The following is an 8,446-nucleotide window of genomic DNA, read 5'->3' on the forward strand; positions in this document are numbered from 1 at the left end:
TAGTGGCGTTGGGTGGGCAGGTCAGGGCTGCAGGCAAATTGTTGTTGCTGAGTGCTGTCGAATTGGTTCTGAAGAGCGGCTGGTGAGCTTGAACCGCTGACCTTGCAGTTCAAACTACTTTGCAGTCCAGTGCATTAACCCAAAGCGCCACGTCAGGACTCCACAATGGCAGAGTGAATGCTTAGAATTCAAACTTCCCTTTCCAATCTCATTTGCCTTCTGTTCCCAGGCAGGCTAGCTTCTCATTGCTATCTTCCACCCTTGCAATTGTAGTTCCGTATTCCCTGGATGTCATTTTCACACACTCAGCCAAGTTCCACCTATGCCAGGAATTCTTCCCAGACCATCATCTGGGAGGGAGTTTTTTCTGCTGGCTCACAACCCACTCTGATCGCATCCCAGCCAATCAGAGCACACACAGCAAAGCCTAGGGCCCCTCCATTGCACCACAAGGATCCCAGCCTCCTGGCAGGCTGTAGTGTATAGACTGCGAGGGCATCCCAGAAGCCAAAGCGCTGGCCCTGGGTACAGCAAATGTCCTGCAGGCATATCCTGAGGAAGGACTTGTGGCTGATGTGGCCCAAGCAGCAGCTAAAGGAGCCATCTGATGTCGCAGGAATCCACACAGTTTGGAAGCTCTGAAGACCTGGGTTCACTGAGCAGGACAGGTGATGCTAATCCATGGTCAGGTGAGGGGAGTGGGCATAGAGTCATGACAGCCCTTAGGCCAGTGTCATCATCAAAGGTCCCATAGAGTCCAGCCATCTGGCTGCAGAAGGTGGATGACACTGTTAAGCGCACCTAGCTGGTCCTAGGAGACACAGCCCATAGGTCGTGTGTACCACCACATGACAGCCCTCCAATGTGACCCAGGGTAGGTGACAGCGCTCACCATCCACCTGCAGGGGAGGGAAGAGATAAGGAATGGTGCTGAGTCTGCTCCCACACCTCCCATCAACCTCCCAGCTGTGCCATAAATGAAATGTGTGCTGTCGGTGTTGTTAGGCACCATCAAGTCAGTACTGACTCATAGTGACCCTGTACACAACAGAATGAAACACTGCCTGATCCTGGGCCAACCTCACTACTGTTGCCACGCTTGAGTCCATCGATGCTGCCACTTGGCCAATCCATCTCGTTGGGAGTCTTCCTCTTTTTCTCTGACCCTCCACCTTACCAAACATGATATCCTTCTCCAGCGACTGGTCCCTCCTGACAATATATCTCAAGTATCAGAGACGAAGTTCGGCCATCCTGGCCTCCAAGAAACACTCTGGCTGCATGCACTTCTTCCAACACAGAGCTGTTGGTTCATAGACAAGGGTAAAAGACAGCCCCTCTGAGCTTCAGTTTCTCTGTAAAATGTGAGGATAAGAAACCTACTTCATAGGGTTGTTTGGAGAATTAAGTGAATAAGAAAAACATAAAGTGCTTTAGAATAGTAGTCTAGTCAAATCATAGACACATGAAAATTGGCTGGGTTTAAGCTACTGAGATTTTGTTTGTTAGGCAGTATTATTTGGCTCCTACAATTGCTGTGAGTTAAGAGAGATAATATATGTAAAGTGCCCTGAACAGTTTCCGAGCACAAAACCAGACCACACCCACTGCCATTAGGTCAATTTCAACTCACAGCAACAACATGTAGTTTTCAAGGCTGTAAATCTTTATAGGAGCAGAAAACGTCCACTTTCTCCCATCGGAGTGGCTGACTTTGTGGATAACAGCCCTACGCATAGCCCACTGTGCCACCAGGGCTCCTTGCCAAGCACATTTGTTAAGTGCCATCCAGTCGGTTCCGACTCATAGCGACCCTGTACAGGGTTTCCGAGGAGCTGCTGCTGAGCTTGAACCGCCGACCTTGCAGTTCAACCGGCTTTTTAGTCTGGCACATTAACCCACAACGCCACACCAGGACTCCAAGCATATTATAAGCAGTAAATAATTATTTGCTATTGTTGTTGTTAAGGAGCTCTGGTAGCATAGTCGCTATGAATCGGGCTGCTAATCTCAGGGTCAGCGGTTTGAAACTACCAGGTGTTCCGCGGGAGAAAGATGAGGTGTTCTACTCCGTAAAGATTTACAGCTGCTCCTCAGAAACCCTATACAGGGTCACTATGAGTTAGAACCGACTCAGCTGCACTTCACAAAAACAAAAAGGTCCCTGATGATTTCCATGTGGATTACTCCAGGGACCCTAAAGTCCCTTCTTGAAGCTCTACTCTTGGCTGCTGAAATCAAAACTTTCAACAGGTTCATTCCGGTTCCACTTCATGTTGAGAATTTGCTTTCTCACTCCTGATACTCCTTTGTTGATATTAAGCGCCACTGAGTCGTTCTGACTCCTAGCAACCAAGTATAGGGTTTCCAAGGAGTGGCTGGTGGGTTTGAACCGTTTACCTTGCAGTTAGCAGCCCAGTGTTTATCCTACCGCGCCACACTAGGACTCCCTTAACTGAACCCTTCCTATTTGTTCCAGGCAAGGTTTCAGTCTTATCACCTACATGGACCCTGAGGGCAGATCCATTTTATATAGAGGTGCGGAGAGTACAGCGGGTTGGGTCGCGTACAGTGATGACGTCAAGAACAGCGCCATCTAGCTGCACAAGAAGATCGGTGAAGTTAAGCCGTAGACTGAGCATCTGGGCTCCTTCGCGGATCACGTGAAGGTGGAGGGACAGACCCCGGTGCAGATGGTGCGGGCCAGCATGTCCAGGCAGCTCACAGAGACCCAGGACCTCGGCGCTGGCAGTAGGAGCGCGCAGCCATAGACAATAGACCTGGACCTAAACTTCTCCAGTGTCCGTCCTTCCCTGTCTGAACCCTTTGACCCCCTAGGCCCCACTTTCTCCACTAGGTCCTTCCTCTCTGGGTTGTCCACTCATGGCCCAGTTTAGGGTTCTTCCAACTTTCTTTCGCCTTCTCTTCCCACCAAGCAGTGTACACTCATGACAAAAGTTAAATGTCCTCCAGGGACGCAGGCTCACGTTCAGGGGCTGGCAGGCGATGGCGTAGGCGGCCAGGGGGTGACAGACCATGGTGGCGGCACACGTCGTCCAGACAATTGTTGAGGGACAGCTGCGGGTCTAGTGTTGTGTAGCACTGCCCCAGGGGACCCTCTGCAGCCGCCAGCAGCCCACAGTGTGTGTCCCCAGTGAAGTGATCATGCGGCCATTGGACATGGGTGGGGGCAGAGAGACTTGCAGGTGGGACTGCGGCCCAGCACCTCAACCACCTTCCAGGTGTTGGACATTGGTGCAGTGAGGCCTCCCGCACCACTGTGACCACAGAGGCCGCACAGGTAGGGTCCATAGCGGCAAGGCAGCGTCACACGTGCTAGGCTGTCCCAGTCATGTCAACGCAGAGCTGGTGACCCTGGTGGTAGGCCCAGAGGCAGCAGCCTGGAGAGAAAGGCAGCGATTCCAGAATGCTGTTCATCTAGAGAGAGAGAATGGGGTTGGGGAAAACACCAGGTAGTGAGATCAACAAGAATTCTTGGAAATGTCAATGAAGGATCAGTGAGGAATACAGGAGAACATAAGGGTTGGTTAACAGGGGTAATCAATAGGGATCTCGAGAGGTTTTAATGGGAGTTGGAGGGTCAGCAGTAAAGGATTCAATGGTGGTAGGGGGAGGGGAGCATTGTGCAGTGGGAGGTCAGTGGTAGAGTGAATGAATGGCTAGAGAGTTAATGGGTCAATGGGAGATCAATAAGAGTTGGTAAGAGTATAATGAGGAAGTCAGTGGGGAGGGGTCAGTAAGAAGTTATGGGAGGATCAACACGAAGGCAAATGGAGGAGTTGGATGGACAAATCCATGGACCACTAAGAATCAACAGACTTAACAATTTGCTTTGGTCAGCACTACGGGGGGTCAGCTAGAAGGGAAATGGGTAGGGTCAATAGATGAGTCAACAAATTAATGGGATACTTAAAGACTCAGTGGGTGAGAAAATGGGTCAGAGGAGGCTCAATTAGGGGGATAGTAATACGGTCTGGGAGTTCAATGTTGTTAAGTGTCAACTCATAGTGTCCCTATATATACAGGGTTTCGGAGGAGCAGCTGGAAGCTTAAATTATGGACCTTGTGGTTCAAACTGACCTTGCAGTCCAGTTCATTAACCTGCAGTGCCAGGACTTAATATCAGCAGGAAACTCAATGGGAGAGTTTGTGGATGGAAGGGGGTCCCAGCGGGAAGATTGACAGGGTGTTAAATGAGGTCACTCATGGGCCAGTCATTGGCTCACTGAGGAGGTCAACAAATTGCTCAGTAGAAATCATTGGGAGTGGAGTGGACCAACAGAACAATAAATGGGGCTAGTGAGCAAGTCAGTGGAATAGTCAGTTGTTGAAGGGCAATGGATGACTCAATGCGTTAATGGAAGAGTTAATGCGGAGTGAAAAGGAAGGGTGATGAGGAGGTCAGGGCCAACCCTGTGAGTATAAGGGGATTCAATTATGTGCTTAATAAGGTGTTTACTGAAGACTCAAGGGAGAATCAATGGGAAGGTAAAGGGAATTTAAATGAATGTCAGAAAATTGAGTGTCAGTGGGGAGGAGTCATGAAGTCAATGTGGAACGTCAGTAGTTATTGGTAGGGAATGAATGAAGCCAACTGGAAATTGGAGTGGACATCTTTGGAAGGTCAGTCAATAGAGGGAGGGGTCTGGTAAGGTTAGTGAGTTATGGTGGGTCTGTGTGGGGCTACTGGAACCTCACCCCCAGGTAGTTCAGGTCCTTTTGGCCCATGTCCAGCCTCAGGCCACAGGCTGTGAGAATCAGGGCTTTGGTGCAGCCACGTGACTGCAGAAGTGGGGTTAGATTCAGACTGAAGGGCTCGAGGTTAGCACGGACTATGCCACAGATACTCAGCAGGTGGTAGACACGAGAGCCAGAGAATTCAAAATGGCACCTCCAAATGTGTGGAAACGGAAGTCTTGGGAGACACTGCAGACCAGCAGCTCCTCAAGGACAATGGGGCTGGATAAGGACTGGCTCAGCAGGCACAGTGCTGCAAGCCACCTGCAGATGCCCTGCAGTGACCATGGCACATGTCAGGCCAGCACTGGGCACCCCAGTTACCAGGGCCCCAGGAGCTGGGCACTGGCAACGCTGAGTACACTTCGCTGTCCAGAAAGTGTGGCCTTGATGCAGGGCACAGAGCACACATTGGTCCTCCAGCAGTAGGTGACCTGGCAGGTAGGGGCACAGGGGCAGTCATAGTGTACTGGGGCTGAGGGGTCAGCACAGGTGGCTGGGCATGCAGGTCCACATGGGACAAAGTAGGAGGATGTAGGGTCCTAGGGGTCAGGACCAGTGAGCAATGGAGGGGAAAACAGTGACAAGACCACAGGGCTCAGGGCAGAGGCCACGGTAGCTGGGGGAAAGAAAGAGACGCCCTCCTGAGACTCAGCAGTGTGTCCCCCCAGTACTTTCCTCTCCCAGATGTAGGAGTCACATCTCTTAGCCCTTTCCTTCCTCCCACAGACCCACAAGTCTGGATCCCAGTGCCCTCCTTTCCAGAACCCAGAAGTCATGCCCCAATTTTGGATCCCTCAGACTGAAGCCCTGGTCACCATCCCAGGACCCCATCCACAATACCACAGACCTTCCCTGTCAGGCAGCTGAAGGAGACAGAGGCCATGCCCTCCCCAGACTGGCAGTTCATAATGAGGATAGTTTGGCCAGCCTGTGGGGGAAGGTGGTGAAGGGTGAGGTAGTACCAGAGGTAGTGCCAGCTAGACCCATACAAAGAAGGGTACAGAGATCAGAGGCAAAGTGGAAGGGTCCAAGGAGACTCAGAAAAGGATGCTCACAGGGAAGTACTGGCCACAGCAGAAGCAAGAAGGGTGGTCCATGGGGACGTAGTTACTCCAGGCTGACAAGAAGCCCTCTGTGCAGGAAGCGGGGAGCTGTACCACTACCTGGACACCCAGACAGGCTGCAGGGCATGGGATCACTCACAAGATGTAGTGGCTGTGTGGTGGGCACTGCATAGCTGTGGAGAGGTGGCTGGTCAGGTTCAGGCCAACCAGGGACCCACCATGGAACTAACCAGAATACCCAGCCTGCATCCTTCCAGGAGATTGCCGACTCCCCATGGGATTAATTATAGCCAGCAATGATTGAGCAGTGTGCCAGCTACTTTAATGTACTCTGTTGTTCTTAAGTGCCATCTGGTTGATTCCAACTCACGGTGACCCTGTTTAGGGTTTCTAAGGTGGGTTTGAACAAACAACCTTGTGATTAACAGTCCAATACTTAACATAAAACCACACCAGGACTCCTTAATATACCCTGTCATTGTTGTTGTTAAGTGCTGTTGAGTTGGTTCCAACTCATAGTAACCCTGCATAGAGTTTCCAAGGAGCGGCTGGTGAGTTTGAACTACCACCTAATGTTTATATTATAAGCAGTCCAGTGTGTATACTACAGTGCCACACCAAGACTCCTAATGCACCCTAGATAGAATTAATATGGCTTCTATACTCTTTGTCTTTTTGGGGGGGTCTTGCCCCCTTGCTCCTACCCCCTCTACTAAACAGATTAGCCATCGCTCAAACTAAGTGATTTTCTAACTGTCACACCTTTTGGGGCGTGTGGGGAACGTGACAGTGGGCTTCAGTAGTGGATGCCCTCCTGTTCTTATAATAATACCTTCAGCTCCTTTTTGGAAGATATCTCCTTTCAATGTGAGGACGGAGGTGATTCTATACCCAGGCTCCACAGGTGATTACAAGGCCCAGGACCAGCTAATCAGAATACACCCGTATCTCTGGGCCACAATGATTGGCTAGGCATATGAAAAGCCAATGGGAGGCAAGCTTGGCACTTTTGCTGGAGCCAAGGGAAAACAAGGTTAGACTTGTATTTTTGTTGGTGCTTTGTGGCTGATAGTATTGTCCATCTGAAGCTGCTGTTAACCTTGGGGCTACCATGTGGAGAAAATCTGAGAATAAAGCTAATACAGGGAGGAAGGAAGTGAGGGGAAGAGAGAGATGAAGACAAGAAAGAAAAGCAGATTTCTTTTGCCTGTAATGGAAATTCTCCATCGATCTAATCCTGAAGATAAATTTACCCTGGACCTTTGCAGTTCTGTGCACTCCAAATCCCTGTTTCCTTTTATCTTCCCACGTGAACTGGGGTTCTGTCGCTGCCATCAAGAGCCCTGCCTAACATGGTGGCCATATTGTATTCCCATGATTCCACTTCTGTCACAGTTGGTGGAGCCAGAGCTGGGAAAAAATGACCATGGTGAACGGAAATGGGGGGGGGCAGGGGAGGGGTCATCAAGCTAAAGGGCAAGTCATATAGATCTCCCTATCACCAGGAACATTTGCACCCAGGAGCAGAAAAGGGTCACGGACTCACTGGATGACAGTGACACAAAAAGGGAAGACCCATGAAGGGGACATGTGGGCATGGTGACTCAAAGTTGATGAGCAAACAAATGATATCTTTGCCTTTGCCCAGGCCATGTGTGCTGCTCAGGTAAATAGGGTTGAGGGTTGTTGAGAGACTGGTCTGTTTGTGCTAGACATTAGCACTGGAGCAGAATGCTGGGTCACAAGGTGGGCAGTTCGAACACACCAGCTGCTCTTCAGAAACCCTATATAGGGCTGCTTGAGTCAGAACTGACTCGATGGCACGTAACAACAACATGCCATTTTCAGGCACCTGACAGTGGACAGATTCTTTAATGCATGGGTTTTCCTCATCCATAAAATATAACGGAATGATGGTACTGCTCAAAGGATTAATTGTAACGCAGGGCTTATTGTTATAGTAAAGTGCTGTCGAGTTGATTCTGACCCATAGCGACCCTGTATAGGGTTTCCAAGGAGCAGCTGGTGAGCTTGAACCACCGACCTTGCAGTTCAAACAGCTTTGCGGTCTGGCACATTAACCCACTGCGCCACACCAGGACTTCTGGTGCAGGGCTTAGCACAGAGTGAATACTCAATAAAGCTCAGCTGTTGTTTTCTTATCACCATTGGAATAATTTTTACATGGTTGTCTGACAGGTGCTACAGTGTAGGGGTCAGAGCAAGGATTCTGGAGCTGAGGAAAGGCTAGCTCTGTCACTTACAGGCTACGGAAGCCGGGGGAACTATTTAGCCGCTCTGTGACTCAATTTCCTCATTTGGAGAAGGTGGACAATGGTCTCTTTTTCACTGCGATTACTGTTTACTTACCCGCCTGCTCTCTGTACTCTCTGGCACCTTACTCTTCTCCCTGATTCTCCCCTGCACGTTCCTTCTTACTCAGCTCTCACCCCACCTTAACTGAAACTTAACAGAGAAGTTCTCAGACTGGGTCTTGCATCAGAATCTGCTGGAGGGCTTCTTAATTCATAGGTGGATGGGTACCACTCGAGGGTTTCTAATCCACTAAGAAACTGTTCCAAGGACACTCCTTTGAGAACCATGGCTTAAACCAGTGTCTG

Source organism: Chrysochloris asiatica, unplaced genomic scaffold (genome assembly GCF_000296735.1).
Source record: "Chrysochloris asiatica unplaced genomic scaffold, ChrAsi1.0 scaffold00104, whole genome shotgun sequence".
NCBI lineage: Eukaryota > Metazoa > Chordata > Mammalia > Afrosoricida > Chrysochloridae > Chrysochloris > Chrysochloris asiatica.